We start from the raw sequence: 25389 nt of genomic DNA, 5'->3' as shown, positions 1-25389 counted from the left end.
TCCAGGGGGGAAAGACAGAAACAGAAAAGGAAAGAAGCTCTCCAGAAGGGAAGCCTCTTACCAGCTGAGAATCAAGAATGCTAGCACAAAAGCAAAGTTTTCTGTGAAAATTGCAGGCAGTATCAAACTATGCTTAAGTCCCAAGAGTGGAATATGGCCATATTATGGCCTAGCTATAAAATCTGCAATTTTTCTGTAAATCTGTCGAGTCAGACTATGAAGTTACTTACAATAAAAAGCATCCCTCAGCCCCCTTGTGACCTCATGTAGTAAGCATCTCTTCACCCCTTCTCATGTAGTAAGCATCTCTTCACCCCTTCTCAGCCTATGGAGCCACCTTATAGCTCATTACTAAAAAGGAAAAGAAAAAATCCTTAGAAGCTCGTTAGATGGTAACCTCAATATCCACCAAAATAGTATGCATGGCAACTGTTAAGACATGGACTCTCTCTTGGGAAACCTGCACCCCCATATTTAAGTGTACACTATGCTTCACCTAAGTATCACTCTTTGTATTAAAGCCCATTTTTGGGGGGGGGGTTGTTTGTTTATGAAGGTGTTGGCCTTGCTTGTTTCATACTGGCTAGCTCTGATTTAAGTATTTACTCCATAATTGTTAATCTAAGTATTTCTCTTACTGGAGAAAAGGGTCCAGACTTCTTACCCCTATGGCAGCTACATGATGACTCCCTGTGTTTCTCCTCGACTCCTAGTCCCACCAACTTACTTCCCTATTGGCCAACAGTGCTTTATTCAACAACCAATAAGAGACAGATTTACAGAATGGCATCTCCCATCATCTCCTTTAAAGCCCACTTTTAAACCTATGTTTAAGAAAATATTTGCCTAACAATACTCCAACTCAGATACATACACACACACACACACACACACACACACACACACACACACAAAGGAAGGGACGAAGGGCTAGGATAAGCTGCTATTAATTGCCTGTTGTGTAACAGAAACTATAATAAATACTTTCTAGAAATACTGCTTTTTGATCTGAAAATGTCTCTGTAATCTGGTATGTTTCCCTTTTAGATAAAGGACCTCTGGAAACTGGGTAAATTTACTGAGGATAGAGTAATGAGAGCTCCCAGTGTGTTCACACTGCAGCAGGCTAAATTCTGTTAAATGTTACCTGCATCCATCAAACAAGCACTCTCCAGGTCCATTGGAATCAACTCATTTAAAAATAGAATGCACTAATAAACAAGTGTAAGACATGATTCCTGCCTTCAAGGGCACTGTAGTCCAGTCTGAGACTGAAGCTAAAAACATGCAGGATAGTCATCTAGCAGAGTCAGACAACCTTGGATTGGAATCTGTTCCTTTAATGCTTAATCTTTTATTGTTTACATGTAAACGTAGGTTCCCTTCCTACCTCAGAGGGTTGTTAGAGAGATTAAGTATACATTAAATACTTAGACCAGGATCTGGCACATGGCAAGCACTCAGTAAATGGTGGCTGCTATGATTGTAATAAGTTCGTACAGCACAAGGGTTGAGTTAATGATTACCCCGACAGGAAGGTCAGCAGAAGACCAGAGTGTCAAGCCAGTGCCTGTACGTTAGAGTTACAGGTATCTGCGCACACCATGAGGAGCCTGTCAATGTTGTGACTAAGTACACTGCTCTAGGGAAGAATGTTAGCTTTCCAGTTCAAAACACTCAGCCATTCATCTGTGTGTCAAGGTTTCTTAATTTACAGAATGGGATAAATACACCTATATTATGGAATTCATAGAATTGATCAAGGAGATTAAATGAATATGCAAAATGCCTGAAGGTGTGTCTGATTTACAATAAACAACGTGTAAGTGCCCTTAATATCAAGGACGCTTCTATGGAGCTCATATTAAGTGACACCTTGCAGTTGTCGGTGCTAATAAAGAACACAGGTGATCTCGGTTTCCCACAGCAGTGCTGTTGACTTACACAGCTGGGCATTCCAACTGTGTGGGCATTGTACTGTCGGATTTCAGCAGCCTGCAGTGCATCTGTCCTTGGGTGGGGTGAGGAGACTGAGATGAGGGTAGATGAAATAAAGACCAATGGCTAAAAGAAAGGCCAAAGAATGATGTGGGAATTTTCCACATCCCTCAGTCTCTCCGCCTCAATTTTGAGACAGGGTCTGTCGCTGAACCTGGAACTTGACAGTTCAGCCAACAAGTACCAGGGATCTGCCTGACTCTACCTCTCTGATGCTGGAACTACAGGCACAGTTACCACAGCTTCTTTTTACATGTACACTGGGGATCCCAAATCAGCAAGCACTTCATCAACTGAGCCAGTGGCCCAGCCCCCTCTTCACTGATGATATTTATGTAGAAAAGAACCATAAGGATGAATTGTATGGTTGTGAGTTGATTTTGTTTTTTAAACATAAATATTCTTACTAACGATATATAAGCAGAAGTGGCTAGAGGTAAAATGTACTGATGTCTGAACTTAGATTTTCCAGTAAGTTGATGGACTGATGGATGTGCAGATGTTTAGATATTTAAAGTAACAACAAAACAGAAATAGAGGAAGGTCAGTTGCTCAATCTGTGGTGATATTTATGTGTGAGTTCTCTGTAAAAAGTTAACTTTTTGTATTTATAACTTTCTACAATAAAACACTGAAAAATTATAATGAGACCCCACACACACTACAAAATCAGTAGAATGATCTTTTTTTATTTTAAGGGAGAAAATGTCTTAGGCTTGGATGTCATGATACACAACTACAATTCCAGCACTCAAATGGCAGAGACAGGAGAATCACAGGTTCAAACCCAGCCTAGCTGTGAGACTGTGTTTAAAAAAAAAAGAAAACCTAAATTATAAATTTTATTCAAGTATGTTCATTCAATGTTCTGGTATAGTTCTGATGAAGTGAAGTATACTGACAAGTTCTTCACCCATTTTTGTTCAAATAATTGGATAATTACCTGGTAATGGAAGAGGCTGAAGGGAAGAACCAGACATAGAACTGCACCACAGTTCTTGTGACTGTTGAGTCAAACCTTTGAGACAAATCATTGTAATTAGCACAGTCTTGCCGTTGGAAGATCTGCAGCTCTAAACTGACATGTAAACAGCCCTGTCTCCTTTTCAAATACCATCCACTCTGTTGAAATAGCAGTGGCTTTTTTTTTCTTCTCTTTGACCATAGCAGTGTGCCCCCCTTTTACTTCACCTGTGGAATCATCTGCCCAGGCTCAAATCATTTGGTGAGACTTAAGTTCTCTAGTAAAACTAGGGCTCACTGAAGAATTTATATCATAAGTGAGAGGAGATGAACCAACCAGTTGAGGTTGTTAGTAGAGGAAATGAACATTGAAATAGCTTCTAGCACATGCACCAATGGCTGTCACTGCCACAGAGGATCTGTACTGGTAAAAACCAAGCAGTAGAGCTGGGAAGAAAAGTTGGAGAGAGTGCCAGGGCCTAGCAGATTCGCACTGCAATAAGGAGAAGGGGAGCTAAGTGCCAAGTAGCAGATGGGATGGAGTCATGTCCTCCTTGCTCTCTTGCCCGTCAGCAGAAGCCACATCCAGGGAATTTGCAATGGTGGGGGCAGAGGCAGGGCTGCTGTTCTTTGCCCCCAAAGCCCATCAGTCAGATGACTCCTAGGGGCTCCTTGTCCCCTACTTTGTGTTCGAGACTCTGATGCTTACCTATGGCAGCTTTGGAAACTGAGTCACATTTTGCTTTAAGACTGTCTCTTCCAAGCACATAACCAGGCTTTGTTTATATGGCTAAGTGCTGTTTTGTGGAAAGCGAACTCTAGGCTAGGAAAACTTACCAGCCTCCCTTAACTAACTGTAAGTTGGTTCCGATGTGACACTGAGTGTAAATCTTTTCTGATGCCAGGGTACTTTATACCAGTAGGTTCTTCTAGATATTAATGTGGCTGTGAACCTGTTGCCATTAACAGAAGCATCAGATAATGGTCTCTAATTAGGGGATCGCTACATTCATTTCTGTTGTACCACAGCATCATTTTTGGTTTGCTAATTTTTGTAAACTACTTGCCACACACACACACACACACACAATCTTTTTTTCTAAAACTGCATTCACCTCCTGATTTTCCCTTCAGCCCATGACGATGCCTCCCAGCTCCCCAGCCAGAATCTGGATCTGTTTTCTGTCATTCAGCACACTTTTGAACAAGTAACAAGTCTTGTGGGGAATTCTGTGGATAGCATTCAAAGTTGGCAGACCCTGGGGACAATCAATCACGAAATATGAGGGAGCAAATAATGAAATAGCTCAATTGAAAATTCTGTTGAAATACTTGACACAGTGACAAAATGAAAATCATGAGTCTAATTCATAGACTAATAATACCGCTATTTTTTATGTTATGAAGCTTAATCTGTACATGGTTTAAATAATTAGCAATAACTTATCAGCTCTTCTAAAGATAATCTTTACTGCTTACTCCCTAATATCATAGGCTTCTCTATTGCCCTCCACAATTCTGTTATACACCCAGTGCAGCCTGGGAAACAGCCCATTGCCAGCAACTTTAACAACCTTTATCATGGAAAATATTGATGACTTAAGTTGTGGCTGGAAAATTATTCTTTAATTTATATCATTACCGTGTTACAAATATACAAACTTTTCCCAAATATTTTAACAATTAAAATGTTACTTAGACAAAAAATAAAATTAAGGTATTATCTTTGTTTTCATTTGTTGGTTTATCCATTCACCCAAAGGACTAATGGTTAAGACTGAAGAATTCAGGGAGGAGGTGGTGTATTTTCTCTATACATATAGAAGAGAGTGATGATCTCAGAAATATTGAGAACATATGAATATTTTGAACTAGAGGCATAAGAAGTGTTTGCTGCCTAAACATGAAAACCTGAGTCCAGATTCCCCAGGGCCCACATAAAAGCCAGACACAGGTGCCTGGAGACATGGCTTGGCTGTTAAGAGCACTGGCTGTTCTTCCAGAGGACCTGGGTTCAATTCCAAGCACCCACATGAAAGTTCACAACTGTCTGTAACTCCACAGCATCCAACACCCTCACAAAGACATACATGTAGACAAAACAGAAATGCACATTAAATAAATAAAGAAAGAAATAAAGAAATAATAAAGAAATAAATAAAGCCAGGCACCTTAGAGCATGTCTGTAACTGCTCTGAGACGGCAGAGACAGGTGAAAACTTGTAATTTTCTGGCCAGTCAGTGGAGTCTAATCAGTAAGCTTCAAGTTCAGGGAGAAATTGCCTCAAAAAGGTGGAAAACAATAGAGGAAGCCCCTCGCCATGAATGCCTGTTATATTCTTGGTGTGTGCTTACATACTTCCTTGACAAGGCTCGACTAGAGCAAGAGCATGGGGAGAAGGGGACTTCAATGAGCATCTACCTTACTGTTGACTTTTTCTTTTTTCTCCTTCCTTATTAAAAATGAGGTCTTATTTCTTTATATAAATGCTAATGTTGACTACAACCATTTCATTTTAATCATAATCTCTTTTTAAATTATTGCTTTAATTGAACTTCCAAAATCTTGAATAACTGTAATGGAGGGATTGCTTTGTCAGCTGATTTAAGTCATCTCTTCAAAATATAATTCAAAAGTAAAATGCTGTAAGATTTCTTTATTCAAGTGACCAACAAGATGGATCCTAGTAATTCAATACCTTTATTTGTTAGTTTTGTAAGTTCTAGGGCCAGGGACCAGGTCTTACTCTTTCCAGTGATTTTCTTTTTTATTATTTTTGTACATGTGTGTGTGCTCGACTGTATGTAAATATATAGAAGTCAGAGAACTGGCAAAACTCATTCCTCTCCATTTACCAAATGCATCTCAGACATCAAACTCAGCTCGCCGGGCTTTGTGGCAAATAACACTTCACCCACTCCTTCACTACTTTCCTTCAACTCCACAGAGTAGATGCTGCCCTACAAAAGCGGAAAATAAAAACCAGATGGCTAAGAAATTCAACCTATAGTGACTTCTCCACTCTGCTCTGTCAAATCTTTTCCTGCTCTATGAGGATAACTTTACCATATGCACAGCTTTATGATCAGATGCTTATTAATATTTAGTATTGTTTAAAACTGAAGTCCAGAATACAAGCTAAAATCTCACCTGCCATCTACCAAATGCAGGACCTCACTATTGGAGATGGTAAAGGGGTTGGAGTGGAGTCTGATTCTTCCTCTGTTTATGGCCTAGTCCTCAGGGTGTCATGCTGGGACAAAGCAGCAGACACACTGCCTGTCCCTTTACAGCCCCTCTTAGAACTGACTTGATTATGGCTACTCTTCTGATTACCTCTAAGATTGCCTTTCAGAGCTCCTGGCCGCAGAGAGTTGCTTCCTTGCCTCTTGCTGATAGGTTCTCCTTACCAGAAAGGTTGCCATCTAGGGAGGAACACTATTAAGCTGAGTCAAGAGCAATTCATTCAGTTTTTCCTGCAGTAATTCCCAACATCCTTTCCAGGTGAAAGTGGGTATGCAGCCTGCTTGCTACACACTTTCTCTGTGCCTGGCTGTCCTCTGTAGTTCTGTTGTGCTCCATGGCCAAAGACACAACAGTGTCCTCTGCTTATGGAGACGCTGAATAGGAGCAGAATGCCAACCTTTAACCCAGAAGGCATAGTCTTTGAGTCAGTCTGTTGGATCCCTACCCACCTCTGAGACAACTTCAGGAGCACATTCCTGTATCAAAAGTACTTAACCTCTTAGCAAAGGCCCTTCCTGATCTCCTTGCTCAGGCTCCTCTCCTGGAAGTGGAAGTGATAGCTACATTTCTCACACACTTGAGGAAGTATCTAAACCCAATTGCTGAAGCTTCTCTTTAGGCTTCATGTAGTCGTCATTATTATCAGGGATGGCTCATCAAGTCAAGAATACCAATCTACCACTCTCTCTATGCTGTTGCAATTATGACAGAAGTAGTTTAGACACAGAGCAAAATCCCTGAGAAACATTCACATAGTAAAGAGTAAATAAATGTTAAGCGGGGGCAAGGGGAGCACATGCCTTTAATCCCAACACTTGGGAGGCAAAGGCAATTAGATTTCTATAGAGTTTGAGGCCAGCCTGATCTACATAGTGAGTACCAGACCAGACAGGACTACAGATTCTGTCTTTTAAAAAAAAATGTAAGTTCCTCTGTCCTTTGGGGGGTGGGGGAGAATCTAAGATTCTACAAATGATAGATCAGGAAGACTTTATTTAGTTTGGTTTGGTTTTGGTTTTTTGAGGCATGGTTTCTCTGTGTAACAGCTTTGACTGTCCTGGAACTCACTTTGTAGACTAGGGTGGCCTCAAACTCACAGAGATCCACCTGCCTCTGCCTGCCAAGAACTGGGATTAAAGGCTTGCACCACCACCACCTGGAAGGAAGACTTTGGGGGAGAAAAAAATGGACAAAATTGAAAACTATGTTAGTCAAAAAAAAAAAAAAGATGATAGAAGTTTAAATTGGCTAAAGAAGTAAGCATTTTTGCAGTGGAGAATCAGTACATAGAATAAGGGGGGAAAACTGGGAATATCAGAATGGGCAGAGGAAGTTTGTGGCCACAACTGGGAAATCTCAAACTGGGACAGCCCAAAAGCCTCTCAGCAGAGTGGCCTGTGGGAAACAGACATGGGGAAGGTGATTCAGATCAGATACAAAATGGATGAAAGAGAAACCACAGAAATAGCATTATAACAGTTTCAAAAGGAAGATATAAGGAAAGCAAGGTACAGGGAACACATAGAAAGACAAATAATAAATGATAATGGGATCATGTGTGGCCTTTTCTCATTTCAGGGTATTGTCTTTGTGTATACGTGTGTGCTTGTAGAGACTGGAAGTTGACAAATGTCTTCCTCCATCTGCTCCACCTTATTTTTTGAGACTATTTCTCACTGAACCTCAGTCATACTGATCGGTGGCCAGAGAGCTCCATGGAGCCACCTGTTGCCATTCCCCAGCACTAACCGTTCAGATGCACACCACCATATCGGGCTTTTGTGTGTTGCTGAGTGAGGATCTGCACTCCGGTCCTCATGATTATGCAGTAGACACTTTACCCACTGAGCCCTCTCTCAAACCTTCATTTGTGATTTTAGATGACTAATCTTATAGGATAGGCTGTCCCAGCATATTCTAAATGGTTCCTGTGTAGTACCCAGCTTGTCAAAAGTTCCCAGTCATCAACCCATGAGTCTGTGTTCAAAGGTGAAAAGATCTAGCATAATGCAGTTTCCACCTAGAAATCTGTAGTTAAAGTGCTGGGGAAGTGCAGAAGAACAAGATAAATAACCTTGTTTAACCCAGCACCCTCACTTGGGTAATCACTAGCCACATCTATGAAAATGGATTGGTGTTTTGACTTTTTATTAAGAAGAAAAGGCAGCCAGACATGGTGGCATAGACTTTTAATTCCAGTCCTTGGGAAGCAGAGGCAGGTGGATCTTCAGCCTGGTCTGCAGAGTAAATTCCAGGACAGCCAGAGCTACACAGAGAAATGCTGTCTTTACAAAAGAAGGAAAAGAAAAGAAAGAAAGAACAAAAGGTTTTGTGTTTTAAGTACCTTTTAAACTTTAAAGTCAATACAAATAGAAGTTTTTTTCTTTGGTAAAATGAAAGTTGTTGCACATAAAAAAATTTTGTCAAATTATGAAAGGCAGATGTTAATTACATTTTATATACAAAGAATTTTGAGGACTAGAGATAGAAGGAAAAAAATTGGGAGAAAATCGAATCAATCTCATTCTTTCTGATGACACACTCCACCTTAAAGGAGTAAAAGATAAAATAACCACTTACATTGAATATCAAAAGGACTTTCCCTTTGTTTATGAATTATCCCCAACTTCTCAAGGTATTGTATTCCCTCCCTTCTACATAATTATTGTCTGTGTGTGTAGTGAATATATCTCTCTTGTCTTTATACGTTTAGAAATTATGCCCAGTTGAATAATGAAGCAACTGACTCAGAAAGACAGTAACTTGCCATTGTCACAGGGCAGGTGATGACAGAGAGCAGGTCTTCAGCTTCTTTGCAGCATAAATGCCACACAGCCACCAACATTCAGAGCAGGAACCCCGAATGCATTTCTGCCAAATAACAAACTGGTTAGCTGAGGAGGATGCAGCCTGATTCCTACACCTACAGTATGTTTTCCATTGAAGAAACTCGTCTATCTAAAAAGAACAGTGCTTGAAATTTTAAATGAAGCATGAAATACTGCTATGATATTATTATTCTTTATTTTTAAGCATAGCTTTTAAAGGAATAGGCATTGCCTGCAACAATAGACTACTGGTGAATGTAAGTTTCAGTAGCCATTTGCCAGCCAGGTGTGCAGCACACATGGGTAATCCTAGCACATGGAAGGCTGTCTGAGCTACATCCTAACACAACCCCATCCTAAAAAATTAAAATCCAAAATAAAACAAAGACTTCTCAGTTTTATCATTTCGCTTATGTTATACTGTTTGGGTCAATTATTATTATTATGTTTGGGGTTTTAGAGTTGAAGTTTATTTCTTTACTGGATTCAGATTTATAGGGTTTTTTTACACCTCTCTCTGAAAGTACTTCTAATAGTAAAGAAGACTGTATTAAAAATACAAAGGGAAGAGTAGAAATTGAGGACACTCTCTGCTTTTATTTTGTGCATATATTTATAGCATTTTATGTTAGTAATTGTATGCATGTTACTGTTAGAATTTTTCAAAGTTCCTAAAAGTTGCCTTTAAGCAGTAATAGCATATAATTAACAGTAGGCACGTATAGTTTTGTCTATAAAACTCATATTTTAAACATAAATACTATTTTTAAAGCTTGTGCATACCCATTACCTAAATTGTAGCAAAAATTAACATTTTAGTAAAGGAAAATTCTTGAAAAAAATGTATCTGAAAGGTTGACCTATTAACCAGTAGTAAACGTGGGTTCTCCGTCTGTCCTGCCTGGGCCACTGCTGGTGTAAAGAGTAGCATATGCTACAGAAGCTCTATGGCTCTGCCCAGTCTCCACTGCACAACAGCTGTAACCATGGGTTGCTGGGCAATGGGCAACACAGCAAACCCAGCTCCCTTCACTTGTGCATGTATTTATCTAGATTAATGATGTAGACTGTCATAAACAAACATGGTATTTGTTAGAGAAATAGGATGGCTAATGCATTTCAGGAAATTTTAAGATTTTCCTTAGCACTCATGTGTACTTTCAGTGCTTTTAACCTTGAAAGTGATATAGATTGTTTGGAAACCAAAATTAAAGGTAGATCAAAAGAGTACAATCTGATCTGCTCACTTCATGATAAATCACATCCTGAATCTAGGAAGGTAAGCTGGGTTTTCTGTTTGAATTGTTTCCTGGCAAAAAGAAGTTATAGAATAATTAATTTATATTAAGACATAGAATAGTCTTATACATTAGAGGGCAAAAAAATCCAATGATGGTGTTCATTCTCCATCAACAAAAGGAAACCCAAAGCCAACAAGAAAATATATTTACTCAGAAAAAGAAAATAATTCTAGCTTATACTAGAATGCACTTATTTATATGTAAGGGCTAAGAAAACTGTAAGTGCAGAGTGTTCAAGCTATTTTACAATGTGGGATGTCTACTGTCAGTCATAAGGTATGTGCATCACATTAACAACCTGTACTAATTGTTTCCACAATTAGTATCTATGTACTGTTGGCAATAAAAATATATGTGAGTCAACATCTTCAAACTGTACATAACAAGCATGTTGCAAAAATGTGTTTTGAGTGAACTGTACATAACTCATGATGTACAGTCTAGTTAAGGCTTTAGGTCATAAAAACTATTGTTATATTCTTCTGTTCTTTTGTTTGATTATAATGGTAATCAGTGGGAAAGATTTGGGGTCTTTTTGTATGGGTAAGTGCCTGGTTAATAAGTTGACCTTTTTTCTACTATGATACCAGACCTGACCACCATCCTTATATGCTCAGCCATTTCCATCAATGGACTTATTCAAAATTATCATACTATTTGTCAGTAAACTTGAGAGGAAGCTTGTACAAATGCTCTTTCCTAACATGTTTCTATTTTTTTCTATCTTGTCTGCATATAACTCACAAGGACTAGAACACCATTAGTTTGGTTGAGGTTTGTCTAACTTCAGGTAGTTTTGTGGCCATTGTTCAATAGATTTTAGTATTTAAAAGCCCAACTGAGCTGGGCGGTGGTGGTGCACACCTTTAATCCCATCACTTGGAAGGCAGAGGCAAGTGGATCTCTGTGAGTTCCAGGATAGTCAGGGCTACACAGAGAAACCCTGTCTCAAAAAACCAACAACAAAAATGCCAACTGAGGGAAAGCCAGTCTAATAGTGACAATAACAAGATATTAGACTGGGAAGCCCCAGATCCTCTTTTCTCCCCAGAGACATCAATCCAGCAACGCATGTTGAGGCCCCTTTGGGAGAAATCCAGAAACCTGTTAAGAGGGTTCCAGGAAAAGACAAAAAACAACCTTGAAAATGTGTGCATCCTCTTGTCAGAGCCCTTTCAGATAATCTAACTCATTCATACTGCTACAACAAAACATATGATTGTATAATCCATAAATAAAAGTTCATTTTCATTTCTCGCACTCCAGAAGCTGTGATAGGCTGCTAAGAGATTCAGTGTCTAGTGGAGGCCCATTCCTCATCAGTTGTTCCATCTGGGTGTCTCAGTGTGTCAGAAGGATAGAAGTGTCAAAAAGCACTCCTGACAGGCCTAGGCTTTTTATTGTGGAACTGCTCTCCTTCAAGAGACTATCTGTCATAATTTAGTCACCTCTCAAGGGTCCACTTCTTAATATTATTGTCTTTGTGATTGCATCAGTATGAATTTTAGAGGGGTCATCAATTTCTGAGAAAACCCCGCTATTTGATTCTCTCTGGGAAGGAAAAAGAAGAATGAATCATACACCTAGTATCCTGACTTCTGGAAGGAGCTACCAAAAGGACTGCTCTCTGTGTCACTTCTTTTAGGCCACTGAAGGACTTTGCATGCTATTATGCACAGGAACCAATGAAAACCAACAGTCCTAAGGGACAATATAGCTTAGTGGCCTCTGGGAAAGAGAAGAATGGAACACACATCCAGCATTCCATCTGTTTGTAGGGGCAGCCAGTTTCTTTCTGTCCTAACTTGGGAAATTGATGGAACCAAAAATACTCTAGATACTTAGGGACCACTGAGAGTGAGGAAAATGGGGAGGTACTGGTTTGTGCCTTACTGCTTGAAATGATGTGAGTTACAGGAAAAAAGATACTGGGAAGAAGAAGCAGTAAACAACTCCTTAGCAAAAAAAGAAACCAGCCAGTCCTTCCAATCTGGAAATCTATTGACATACCACAAAAAAGGTCTAACAGGTCCCAGAATCCCTTGCTGGGCTGGTTGGTGAAAAAGCCTCTTCTATAAAACTAGTCTGAAAACACTGAAAGAGGTGGCTGGTTTGTTCGTTTGTTTGTTTGTTTGTTTGTTTGTTTTAATGTGTGAATGCCAATACAAAGTTGCCAGAAACATGAAGAAACAGGTCCTAGCATGATCAAAGGAATAAACTAAATCTCTAGAAACAAACTCATAATAATATGTAAATAAAATATATAAATTACCAAGAAGGAATTCAAAATGTCACAGATATTCAGCAAGTATGGGAAATAGAAGTGAAACTTTCAACAAAGAAATAAAAAACATTAAAAAAGAATATAAACTGATTTTGGAGGTGAAGGCTGCAAGAACTGAAATGAAAATTTCAGTAGTAGGGTTGACAGCAGAACTGATGAAGCCAAAGAAAAAGCCAATGAACTGGAAGAGATGCCACTTGAAATTACCCAGTCAAAGGAGCCCAATTAAGAGTGAGAAGTGAATAAAGCCAAAGGAATTTAGGACTTTTCACCGCAGACTGTCACAAGAGACAAAAAAGGAGGAGGGGGGAATGTTGTATAACAACTAGTGGATAATTTTACCAGGAAGGTATAAATATGTTTTCACCAAATGCATGAAACAGACATTGATAGAACTGAATTAAACAGTAAACAAAATAGTAGGCTATTTCATCAGTGGATATATTATCCAGACAGGTCAACAAAGAAAGAAGACTTGAACAGAGCACAGAGACTTACTAGATATGCACAGCATCTCACCCAACCATAGCAATATACACGTTCTTCTCAAGCATAACTGCAGCATCTCTCATGGGGATCGCGTGCTCAATTACAAGACAAGTCTTGACAACTTTAAGATCCAGATCATACCAAGAAAATATCTGAAGTTAGTGGAATGAAACTATATAACAATAGCAGAAAGAAACAGGAAAATTCATAAATAATATGAAAACTAGATACCTTAATACAAATAAAAGCAAAATCATAGCCTATCAAACTGCACATTAAACAAAAAGAAATATCTCAAATGATCAGGCTAAACACATAGGGCACTATTGTAGAAAAGCAGCCTGCTCAATTAGTAGGAAGGAGGAAACTGTCACTATGTTAATTATTACAGAAGAAACAAATGAAATTGAAGATAGGAAAAAACTAGGAGATAATGTTTTGCAAACTTCAATGAACTGACAAACCTTTAGCTAGACTAAGAAAAAAAGAAAGAAAATTCAAGTAGGTAGAATCAAGAATGAAGGAGGAGGCATTACAACTGATGCTACAGAAGAAAAGAATTTGGAATAATGACAAGCCAAAATGTTTTTATTTAAGAGTGAACTTTTAGAAATATGTAACCTAAAAAGATTGAATCATGAAGAATTTAAAAATCTGAACATCTATAGCTGCTAAAGAGATTCCAGCAGTAATCAAAAATCCTTGCAACAAAGAAAATCCCAGGAGCAGATGGCTTCACTGGTGAATTCTACCAACATTTTGAAAAGAATTAATGCCAATTCTTCCAAACTCTTCCAAAAAAAGTGAAGAGGAGGGAATACATCCAAATTCTTTTTATGAGGCCAACATTACTCTGAGAGCAAAGCCAGAAAAACATGCCACAAAAAAAATTATCTCTGGCAATATAGATACAAAAAAATCTTCATTTAAAAAAAAAAAACAGTGAACTGAATTTAACAGCACACCAAAAGTGTTATATACTATGACCTCTGTATCCCTGAGATGTAGAGATGTTCCAACATACAAAAAAAAATCAACATGGTATAAAACATTGACTGATCTTCTAAATAATTTTAAAAACTCATTTGACAAAAATTAACATATTTTGATAGCTTTGGCTTGGCTGTTTTATTTAGTTTTGTTTTTTGTTTTGTTGAGTCAACAAGTCATGTCAGAGAAACTGGATATCTACAAGTAAGAGTGAAGTTGGCCTATAAAATTACAACAAAAACCAAATGAACTCAAAGTGGGTTAGCAACTTAACCTTGAAGCCTGACTCTAAAATTTCTAGACAAAAGCATAGGGCATGTCTATGACTTTTCAGACATGTTGTCAAAAGTATAGGCAACAAAGCTGGGCATGATGATGCTGGTGAATACCTAGTATCCCAACATTCATGAGGTGGAGGCTGGAGGATTGAAAGCTTGAAGCCAGGCTTAGCTGTGCAGGAAGACTTGAGGCATATGATCTAGGGATCTAGGTCAGTGATAGGGTACTGCCCTAGCATGTGTAAGACCTTGGATTCCATCCCCATAACTGTAAATACATAAATAATTAAGTAAATAAATGAATACATAAATAAGCAGGGAGATGAGAGATGGCTCAGTAGTTAAGAACATTGGCTGTTCTTCCAAAAGACCTAGATTTGATTTCCAGCACCTATATGGTGTCTCACAGTTATCTGTAACTCCATTTTCAAGGGATCCAGAACCCTCTTTTGGCTTCTGCAGACATCAGGCATGCATATGTTACACAGACATACATACAGGCACATAAAACAAATTTTAAAAAAAATTTTAAAAACACAACAAAAGCAAAAAATAAGTAAATGGGACTATATCAGACTAAATGTCTCTCAGTTCTGAAAAAGCACATCTAGGCATGTAAGGAAATACTTGCATGTCATATACATGATAAACTGTTAATATCCAAAATATGTAGAGAATGCCCAAAACTACATACTAGCAAAAATATATACTACCAAATTTAAAAATGAGTAGAGACTAATATGTAAGTGACGCAATGCCTGTCTAACATGGGCTGTATTCCTAGAACTGCACAAAAAGAGAAGGAGGAAGAAGAATTTACTAGAACTTTCTCCAAAGAAGACATGCAGATCACCAATGGGTATATAAAAAAGACATGCTATATCACCATTCACTGGGAAGGACAGGGAATAGTGAAAACTTTGTACATTGTTGTAGGAGTGTTAAACTATGTGTGAATTATGGGAAACAATGGGTTTGACTTAAGGGGGGAAAGATAGAACTTCTATTTGATGCCCAGCAACCCCACTTCTAGGAATATTATACTAAGAAAATAAGATCAGGATCTCTATGCTTGTTATAGAATTATTCATAGCAGCCAGAAACTGGGAACAGCTCAAATGTCTGTGAACAGATAAATAAACAAAATTGGCATAGAATGTTCTACAATATGACTACCATATGGTTCCATTGAATACCTGTGAGAACATGGTGCTAAATGGAGTAATCCAGCCACAGACAATTCTGGGTGTTACAAAAACAGCAGACTTGTCAAAACAGAGGAAGACTGCCTTGTGGGGGTTGAAGGAAGGAAAGTTAAGGAATTGCTTTTTAGCATGGATAAAATTAGGCAAATTGAAAAAGTTCTGGAGATCTGTGTGCAGTGCTGTGCTCAGTCAACATGTCATTCACTGAGGGTGGGTCGAGTTTCAAAACAGAAAACTCAAGTTATTTTGAATTGTATGCAAACATTTTCAAAACAAAGGAAAGTGGTGTTCTAAGACAGGCTTGTACTGAAAGGATAATACCATGAAAGTTTAGAAGTCATTCTAATAAAAACAATTAAAACTCTATGAACCTAGTAAACTAAACATGGTTATTCTATTGAAATACAGTCATTACTAAGTCAGCTTAGTTTTACTTGTATGTTTACTTTTTTGTTTAGGGGGTTGTTTTTTTGTTTTATTGGCTTTGGTTTCAGTTTTTCGAGACAGGGTTTATCTGTGTAACAGCTCTGCTTATCCTGGAACTTTCTTTGTAGACCAGGCTGGCGTGAAAATCAGAGATCTGCTTGCCTCTACCTCCTGAGTCCTGGGATTAAAGGTGTGGCCACCACTACCTGGCTAGAAGTTTATTTTTAAACTGTGAAATAGCTATTTAATTATTAGAACTATTTTGGCTTTTTGTCTCCTCACTATAATTTGTACTGACTTAAAAGTATTTCAAGTATGATTTCCTTATGCTAAACTCAAAATCTGGTTTTCTGACATGTATAACATCTTGTTGGTGTCTAACCTCATTAGTCATAAAAAGCTATTGTAACTAGAACCTACTGAATTTCTGTTTAATAATTTTTCTTTGCTAATGATTCATTTTGTAGGCTCTTTTGTTAAATTCATGCTAGATCACGACAATTTTAAAACTGTGAAGCCTGGTTTTCTAAAGTTAAAGTGTGGGAATAATACTGAAATACCATCTACTCACTAGCACCATAGGTTACATTTATGGCTTATTACACTCTCTCCTCCCTGTGCATACTTGCCAAAGCACAAGCAAATCTGCAATCTGCGTGACTAATATCACCCTTTCCATTTAGTTCACATAAACAACACATATTTTTCATTATTTACTCAGAGCCCTTATTAGCTTAATCACCACTGCAGTTCTGAAAATGAACATCAATATTTTCTTCTTTCCAGCTTCACTGACACACTCTGAGGCTCTGAAACAGCAAACATGGTTGCCAAGAGAACCTTTACGAAAGCCAGTTATATCTAGAGGCTGTGAAGTTGGAAAAAGCATATAACACTGACTCTGAAATTGCACTGAATAATCTGATTTGGCTCTCTGACCTGATGTTAACCAAATAATCTCCAGAACCATAATTAATTTTCACTTAGGAGGCCTTAGTCTATGACTGGGAAAAGATGATTTCCCCTCTCAAATTTTTGCAGTAATGCTTCCATGTACCATTAAACTGTTGGCATGATTTAGTCCCAGAGGACAGATTTTTGTTTGGCATTCTAAGGAATTTTGATATATTTAAGAAGGTGAGAAGTACACATTGGCATCATTTAAACAACATAAGTCTAAACCCTATTGGTTTTTATATGCCAAAGATCTGGAATGTGCCAACTGTTTAGTACTACACACTAACTGCTCAACTCTGTAAGTGCATTTCAGCAAAATGGTTTGGTGTGTTTTCTACTCGGTTGCTTATATGCAGTTATGTCATATGGTGCATTAATAACAGACATGGGTGATCGATAGCAATAAACAGACAGGAATAATGGACAGTTAGCCACTCCAGAGCTCAGTAGAGTTTGAGTGTTGGCTTAGAGTGAGGAGCCTCTTCAGCAGTTTCTACATTGCCAAAATCAAAGAAATGGGCAACTAAAGCTGATGGTTGTGCAGTCGTTCTCTTCAGTTCTGTAAGTGAAGCTAATTTAGACATTAGTTCATTGAGAAAACATGGCCTTCCCTTTTATTTCCACATTTTTAATATATCTGCTATTCATTTTAAGCACACCAACAATGTGTTTGAGGGAGGAGGAGAGGGCAATCTGTTTCATGATCTACAGCAAGCTCCCATTGGATAACGAAGATGACTATTTGCAACAGCTTTTCCCTAGCCACCGTGACTCACTAGCAGTGTCGCGTCTCTGAAAAGCCATGTTATCTTCTCAGGGTACCTCAGTTTGTGCTGTCTGGAGGTTGACTATGTGTCCCTTTTTAAGTCAGCATAATGTAATACAGGTGGGTACTCAAGAGGCTGAGGTGGAAGGATTACAAACTCAATCCCAATAATAACCCCAAATGTATCACAAGGACATGTGCTGTAAACATAGCATTCTTTCTACGGAGTGGAATACAGAGAGTTACAACAGTAATTAAAATGATTTTTGCAAGTAAATTAGGAACCAGGTAGTAGAAAGTAAAGTTGGAAGATAAGTTAGTGTCAAGTCTTAAAAGCCTATTTAATACTTAGTTCCAGACAACTCCTACAAAGTCAGGTTAAAGCACAACTATTACTCAAAACTATGGAGTATAGCCAGAAGCATAGCTTTTCTAGGAATATGTAAAACAGAATAATTCACAGCTGTAGATAAAGTTCCATGAGGTAAAACAGCTGGTGGTAATTCTAGAACATCCTTTGGTCATTTTCCTCTTCTTCATCGAGCAGGTTCCTAAATTACGTTCTCTTACAGTAAGGAAGAAACAGCTCATTCTCTTATGTATCTAATTATCCAGGATCTTACAGCATAGGCTTCTGAATGACATTTACCTTGGTAGGCACAGAAACAAATACTCTTGATGTTTTCTTTCTCAAATAACCTCTCTTGTCCTCTTAGTGAGCTTACTAAGGTACACAAGTTGATGTGAAACAGCCCTCCTTAATGAAGTGTAAAATTGTGTAGCATTGTCTGTGATTATGGCTCAGCAAGCAAGAGTCACTTGGGTCTGCTAGAGGGAAGGTGCTAGGACTTGACAAAACTTAAGTGTGGTATAATTAGGATAATTAGTGTAAAGCCATTGAAAGAGGAAGATCTTCCTGTTAAGAGAAAAACAGAACAGAAACCAAGAGGTATGACTGCAAGCAGTCTAGAAATGAACATGACTAGAGAAACTGCTTACTGGAGAAAATAACTGATTTGATAACTACTTGAAAGCCATGGAGCACATGGAAAAGCATTGTGATGCCAGCATTATCTAAAAGCAACATTTAACTAAATGGGGCTAGTGCACAGCACACACTGATGGAAACAGAAGACTCGGGTGTTGTTATGTCTGAAGTTATGATAGCATCAAAAATTCCATTAAAGGTTAGAAAGAAAAGAGATGTGTGTATAAAAGACCCTTCTAATAAGATGGTAACAAAACCTGATTTTAGAGAATAAAGTAAGATTAAAATGCAACTGACAGGTACAAACACACATACACACAATTACCCGTGCATGTATGTGTCCCTTTTACAATCATGCTGGCTTCATTCTGAGCTATTTTCCCCAGTTACTTAGACCCAAATCTTGTATACATGTCTACACAACTATTATTCCAAATTGCTTCCTCAGTCAGTGGCTTCTAAGTTTAACAAGTGACCTTTTAGGCACACATTGTTTAACTTTTATTTCTATTCTGCCTTTGGAATTTGGAAGCTTCTCCGTGTCTTTAAACTTTATTTGGAGTATAGCTCAAAAGAAATAAGGGGTTATGAGTGAGAGAAGGACAATTGAGAAACACTCAAACTAAATACATATTTAGCCACACAGACATTACTGCAGCTAGAAAACAAAACTAAATAGTTTAGGGCTTTGTTTTGTTTCATTTGTTTTTGTGGAACATATTTTAAACTGCTGTATTCACTGTCAGTTTCCCAAAGCATTTATGTCTAGTATAATGTAGGTGAAGTGCCTTCTGGGAGCTGGCTGGTGGGTTGATAGGAAGACAGGAAGGGAGATAGGTAAGCAGGTAGGAAGACAAGCAAGCCGTCATCTTCCAACTTTGTTAATGATACAGTGGTGCTAGAAACCACCTCACCGTGGAAGCACAGGCACAGTTGGGTTGTATTTTTTTCCCTAGACTTTGTAGGAACTATTTTGCATGGGGTGGGGATTGTTCTGTTTTTCCTGGAGCTTCTATAAAGAGCATGTGTTTCAATTTTAGCTCTTCCCAACTTTCTCACTCAAAAACACCTCCTTCTCCCTGTCCTGATAGCCTTCCCCCGGGGCAGCCTGAAGTACAGAGGATTCTGAGTCCTTCTGCATCTTGCCTAAAGGTACAGTCTGACCTCGATGGCAGTAATGTGCTCTTGTCCTTTGCTCAGTTCACTTCCACAGAGACGTCCTTCCATAAACAATTAATTAATTAGATTTTTAAGAGGTATTGGGTTCTCAGGTGTTGTTTTACTTGAACATTTCCTACTTTCTACCCAATTTCCCAGAATCCTAAAGGAATAAGAAATATAGACTTTCTTATTTTTTTTTCCTATTGGGGTATCTTCCTGCTGGCTCATTTTTTATTTTGTTTTGTTTTTTTAAACAAGGTTCATTTAAATGTCTTCTGTTGTGCATAAATAAATAATAATAAAAATGAGGCTTTCTTTTACCTTCGCTCCGTATGCTCTCCCCAGCTGTTTAAAAGTTAGTTCTTCTTCCTCATGATTCACCTCTCCTTTAGGCAAACAGTGTCCACTTGAATATGCAGAAATACTCTACCTTCTCCTCCTGAAAGATCTCTGCAGATATCTTACTTTATAAAGACTGAAAAAAACAAGAAACAGAGAACAACTTGAATATGCAGAAATACTCTACCTTCTCCTCCTGAAAGATCTCTGCAGATATCTTACTTTATAAAGACTGAAAAAAACATGAAACAGAGAACAACCCCCTTTTTTTTTGTATGAATAGAGTAAGTCTTGGGTATCTACTGTTCATATCGTAAGTCCTCCCTCAACTCAGAGTAAGACATGCATTTTAATTGAGGGCTTTCTAACATGACAGTTTGGCTTTGGCCTCTATTTATAATGCTGTGATAGCTGTAGTCAAGACAAAGCCTCGAGTTCTTTCAATCACCAAATTCCTGCATATGTCCTACACTTTACAACTGGAAAACTAATTCCAGATAATCCTTAATAATCAACTTTCAAAGCCCCAACAGTGTGTCTTCTCCCAGCTCTACATTTAGAAAAATCTGGGAAAAGAGGAAAGTAACTTTTTTACTGTGTAACCCTGGCTGGCCTGAAACTCATTATGTATACCAAGTTAGCCTCAAATTCATAGCAATCCATCTGACTCTGACTCTGAGTTCTAGAATTCAAAGTGTGTGCTACCATGCCCAGCTAGAGACTGAAATTTTCATTAAAGAATTTGAAAAGCATAGGGAACATAGCTGTTGTTAATATCATACAGGGAAATGCATCATTCCTGGCAGATGGAGCTTGGAAAGAAGACAGCTACTCATACTTTTACATGAAGTTGGTACCTGTAGTTGTTTTTGAATTAGTGAAATCAATCAATGAACCACAGGTCTGAGGCTCTATAACCAGTGAGTCCTTCCTTCTAGTGACAGTCAGATCTGATATATAATGTCGAAAGTATCCACTACATCATCATCTTTCAACTTGACAGTTCCAGTGATTTGACAAAATTCCAATGAAAATCTGAAAGAATCACTAGAAAGTATATTTTACAACACAGGAATGCAGAGCTATGAAAGTCAGCCTAGCCTAGTGTCTGCCTGATTCAGGGTGTTTCTGTGTAGTCCCTGAAAAGCTTGCTTGGTGTTCACTGTCCGGAGTGTAGTTGAAGGAGGAGATGCCTTGAAAGGAGTTAATAATACATTCCCTGGATTTGGGTTGACCTCAGAGAAAACAGATTTCTAGGCAAGAGCAGAGGAAGTCTAAATCTGGTGAAATGGGAGAGATCTTAGTTACATTTTTGCTTCTCTGAATTCTTTCCAAATCTCAGATCTACTTTTAGAGGTGGTAGTGAAGGGTGGCAGCCTGTTGTTTGGGAGCTGCTGAGTGCGCCTGCTGCCCCTCTTCCACACAGCACAATGTGCAGCACATCCTTACCCCCACTCACCCTATCAGACGCTCTTCACCGCTCCAGGCTTCTTTGCGGAGATGACAAGGAGCAGTGGCTAATAAGCTCTCAAGGTTACTGAACATCCCTCTTCAGCACTCATTTTCTGAAGTTGAAAACACTCATGCATTTACACACATGCATACTGAACTTGTCAGAGGTGAAGTGCTTCCAAATGCCACTTGAATGTGATTGAAAGACCCTGGGCCTGGGCCTGATGGCACTCGTAACAAGATGCCAGGCCTAACTGCTCACTTTCTAAGAAAAGGAAACATCCTGGTTTAAAAAAAAATACACCAAGAAGTAGGAATAGCAGCTTATTGCATTTCTATATAAATATCTGCTGAGTAGACCTTATTAAGGTAGAAAGTAATAAAAAAGGGTGTGTTGTAGAGTATATACTAAAAGATTATCACCTTTCCTTTGGGAATCAAAATTTATTTGACTTAATGCTTTAAGTGTCAAGGCAAGAGTTATGTCTTTTCCATCCTAGTAAATATAATTCTCTAAAACATTTCAAGACAGTATTAAGTAATCTTATACTTAATGTCATTGATAAATGTGTGTTTATTTCAAGTCAAGATGTGGTTAATATTATTCCTGAATGGCATGGCTCTGAAAGCCTTCCAGCACAACCTGAATTTACACGGCTCAGTTTTCACCTTCTAATTTCAGTGGGTATTAACGACACCATCCCACAGTTGAGCTTCCCCCACCGCTAGGTAAATTCCTCAAAGATTATCATAACATCCTACCCTCTAATTTAATCTGTGGGTCACACTTATGTTCGATGCTTATCACTGCAGCCATGGAGTCTGTTTGTGTTGTATAGTAGTGCAAGGAAGAGGCAATGGTTAGGGATCACGTAGGTAGACTTGCAGGAACTTGGGATTATACTGCCTCGGTTTGTAGGTAGTAATTGTACCATATGCCTCAACTGAACTAAACTATTATCCCCACAGAAGTTATTAGCCTAGAATGTTCTCAAGCATTTTTTTTTTACCCAGCACAAGTTTTGTCAGGTAGTGTTTGTCACAAGGTATTATTCAAAGCCTTACCTCATACTAAAACATTTTGGATGAAAGGATTTGGCTTTGATTTCCATTCTGTTCCTGGTAAGTTGACAAGGTGGTAAAACTTTTAATTAAAAAAATAGCATTTAAAGGCATTAAATAACATGTCCCTGGCATATTATATATCTAGTTGTCTTGGTATAACTTCGTGACTTTCATTCATCATTGTGTTCAATGAAAATTAACAAGGTTCCTTGACATTTCAAGTAAATGACTCTACATGCTAAGAACTAGTCATGTATGCTGGTGCCTATAAGACAACAAACAAAAGTACACTTTGCCTAGTGTGCCCACATAATACATTAGTTGTGCCAATGTCCCTGTGACTTTCCTTTTAAGGTAAAAAGCAAAATTAGAGAATTTATTAAGTTTTTTATCATCTCAAGTTTCATGGTGATCTGATGTATAACTACATAGAAATCTTCCATTAAAATTACTTGATCTCACCTGAATGACTAGAGACAATTATATTAACATTAGCATTACCTTACAACGGTTAAGAAAAAATGTATCATTTATAGAAATTCCAACTATCCTTCCATTTTTAAAAGGGGGTTGTCATAAAAGATGTCCAGAGTAAGCAAGCTTCTAAAAACATCTACTTCCACTCTGAAAATGCACATCTTGTCAGACCACTCACCTGGCTATAAAACAGCCTGCAGCTGGGTTTTGTTAAGACTTATTTGAAGACTTAAGAGCAATTGCTGCTCTTCCAGATGACCCAGGTTTGATTTCCAGCACCTACATAGTGGCTCACAACCATCTATAACTCCAGTTCCCAAGAATCTGATCCCCTCTTCTGGTTTTGATGGGCATCAGGCATGCACATGGTGCACGGACAAAACACCCATACATACAAAATAAAAACAGCTTTTTTAAAAGACTTGTTTTTGTGCACCAGTAGCATTGCATTTTGCATAATGCTTCATACTCTTTGTTTGAGACAGGGCCTCACTGCACAGCTCAAACTGTGTGCTCTTTTGATCCTCCTGCCTCAGCCTTCTGAGCACTGGGGCTGTAGGTATGTGTCACCAAGCTCCATGTAAGTGGTTTTAATTAACCATCTGACCAGTTCATATGGATCAGCCAAGTACCCAGGTCAGCTCATCTAAAATAGTGATGACTCTGACTGCAGTGCTCTGTGCCCATTGCTACAGGGCTAGAACCTGGATCTGTCCACACAGGTGTTCTGAAAACTTCAATCTCAGCAGAGCATTGTCTCCTCACATTAGTCTGTTTTTCTAAATGCCTCAACTCAGGGAGCACATAGCACTACATTACATGTAATCTTGATATTCTAGGCCCAAAGCTGGGGTAGGGGGCGGTAATTCTTTTTTTTTTTTCCCCCTGTAGGCTTTGTGGTGTTTTTCAGGATGTCTATGTGACTTGATGGAAAATTGCTTGAAACTCTGTCTTTTTCTCTTCATCCATTGGCAAGTCGCCTCCCTGAAATACAAGTGTGTTAGTTTAAGTGTGCTTCATGTTATTTAGTGTGGTATTTTAAAGACATAAGGGAAATGTTTGTATTTCAAAGTGCCTTTTCACTTCATACAAGACTCTTAATAGATTCTAGTAATTCTTTTTTTTTTTTTCTTTTTCTTTTGTGGTTTTTCGAGACAGGGTTTCTCTGTATTGTTTTGGAGGCTCTCCTGTAACTAGCTCTGTAGACCAGGATGGCCTCGAACTCACAGAGATCCACCTGCCTCTGCCTCCTGAGTGCTTGGATTAAAGGCGTGTGCCACCAACGCCCGGCTTAAGTATAGTAATTCTTAACAAATTTGATTTTAATGAATTTCTCAGAACTAAAGCTACCAGTAAATCCCTACACTTTAACAATTCCTTTAAATAGCCATTTGATTTTAAAAGAAAATTAACTGCAAGTTATTTTTACTCTGTATACATTGTGATTGTTAGATCAGAGCTAGGAACCTTTTTTACCAAAATTGTGTATGTTTAGTCACATGCAATAGTACCTTTTCCATTCAAAACTGTCACATACTAGGTATTCACTAATTGTTTCCAAACAAGTAGCTTACTACATTCCCAGTAACTGTTCATCTCCAGGAGTCAGGAAATAAGTGACGTATTTCTTAATATTTTATGAAAGCTTAGCTCTCCTAAAACTTGAGCTGTATTTTCTACTCTGTGATAAGTTTAGATGTCCACTTTGTAAGTTATTTTACCAACTCAAAAGGTTACTAAGACGCTACTCAGAGCAATAAAACAGGATTTTTTAATAGAATGATATATTCAGAATTCAACTTGAATATTTTAAGTTGCAAGAATAGAAACAGAAGGAATAATGATTAACATACTTCATCACTTGAATGAAATTTCAACCTGTTATGTATACAACAGCAGCTATGTAAAAATCTCTATAGGCAGAGGTGGGTATTTCTGAAACCAGGAAGAAACTGGATTAAAAAAATACACACTCCACTAATACAGGCACATAGAATAGGCATAGAGTGGAGAAAGGACAATAGGAAGATGTATCAAAGAAAGCTAAAACGAACATATAAGTAAGTCATTTAGGAACTATATTAGGGAAAATGATTCATTAAGCTAAACAAATAAGAAGTATCTTAGTAAATAAGGACAGTTGGCATGTATGTAGGTGTGGTCTTGGGACTTTGC

The 25389-nt window shown here is 38.2% G+C and overlaps 1 protein-coding gene across 2 annotated transcripts in view; it reads left to right on the top strand.

Annotated features, from left to right (window-relative positions):
• Positions 1 to 25389, top strand: part of Elp4 (elongator acetyltransferase complex subunit 4) — a 197940-nt gene that overhangs the window by 138840 nt on the left and 33711 nt on the right. The window lies entirely within an intron of this gene.

This window comes from Mesocricetus auratus, unplaced genomic scaffold (assembly GCF_017639785.1).
Source record: "Mesocricetus auratus isolate SY011 unplaced genomic scaffold, BCM_Maur_2.0 Super-Scaffold_100004, whole genome shotgun sequence".
Classification (NCBI taxonomy): Eukaryota; Metazoa; Chordata; class Mammalia; order Rodentia; family Cricetidae; genus Mesocricetus; species Mesocricetus auratus.
This window is presented reverse-complemented; position numbering and strand designations above follow the sequence as displayed.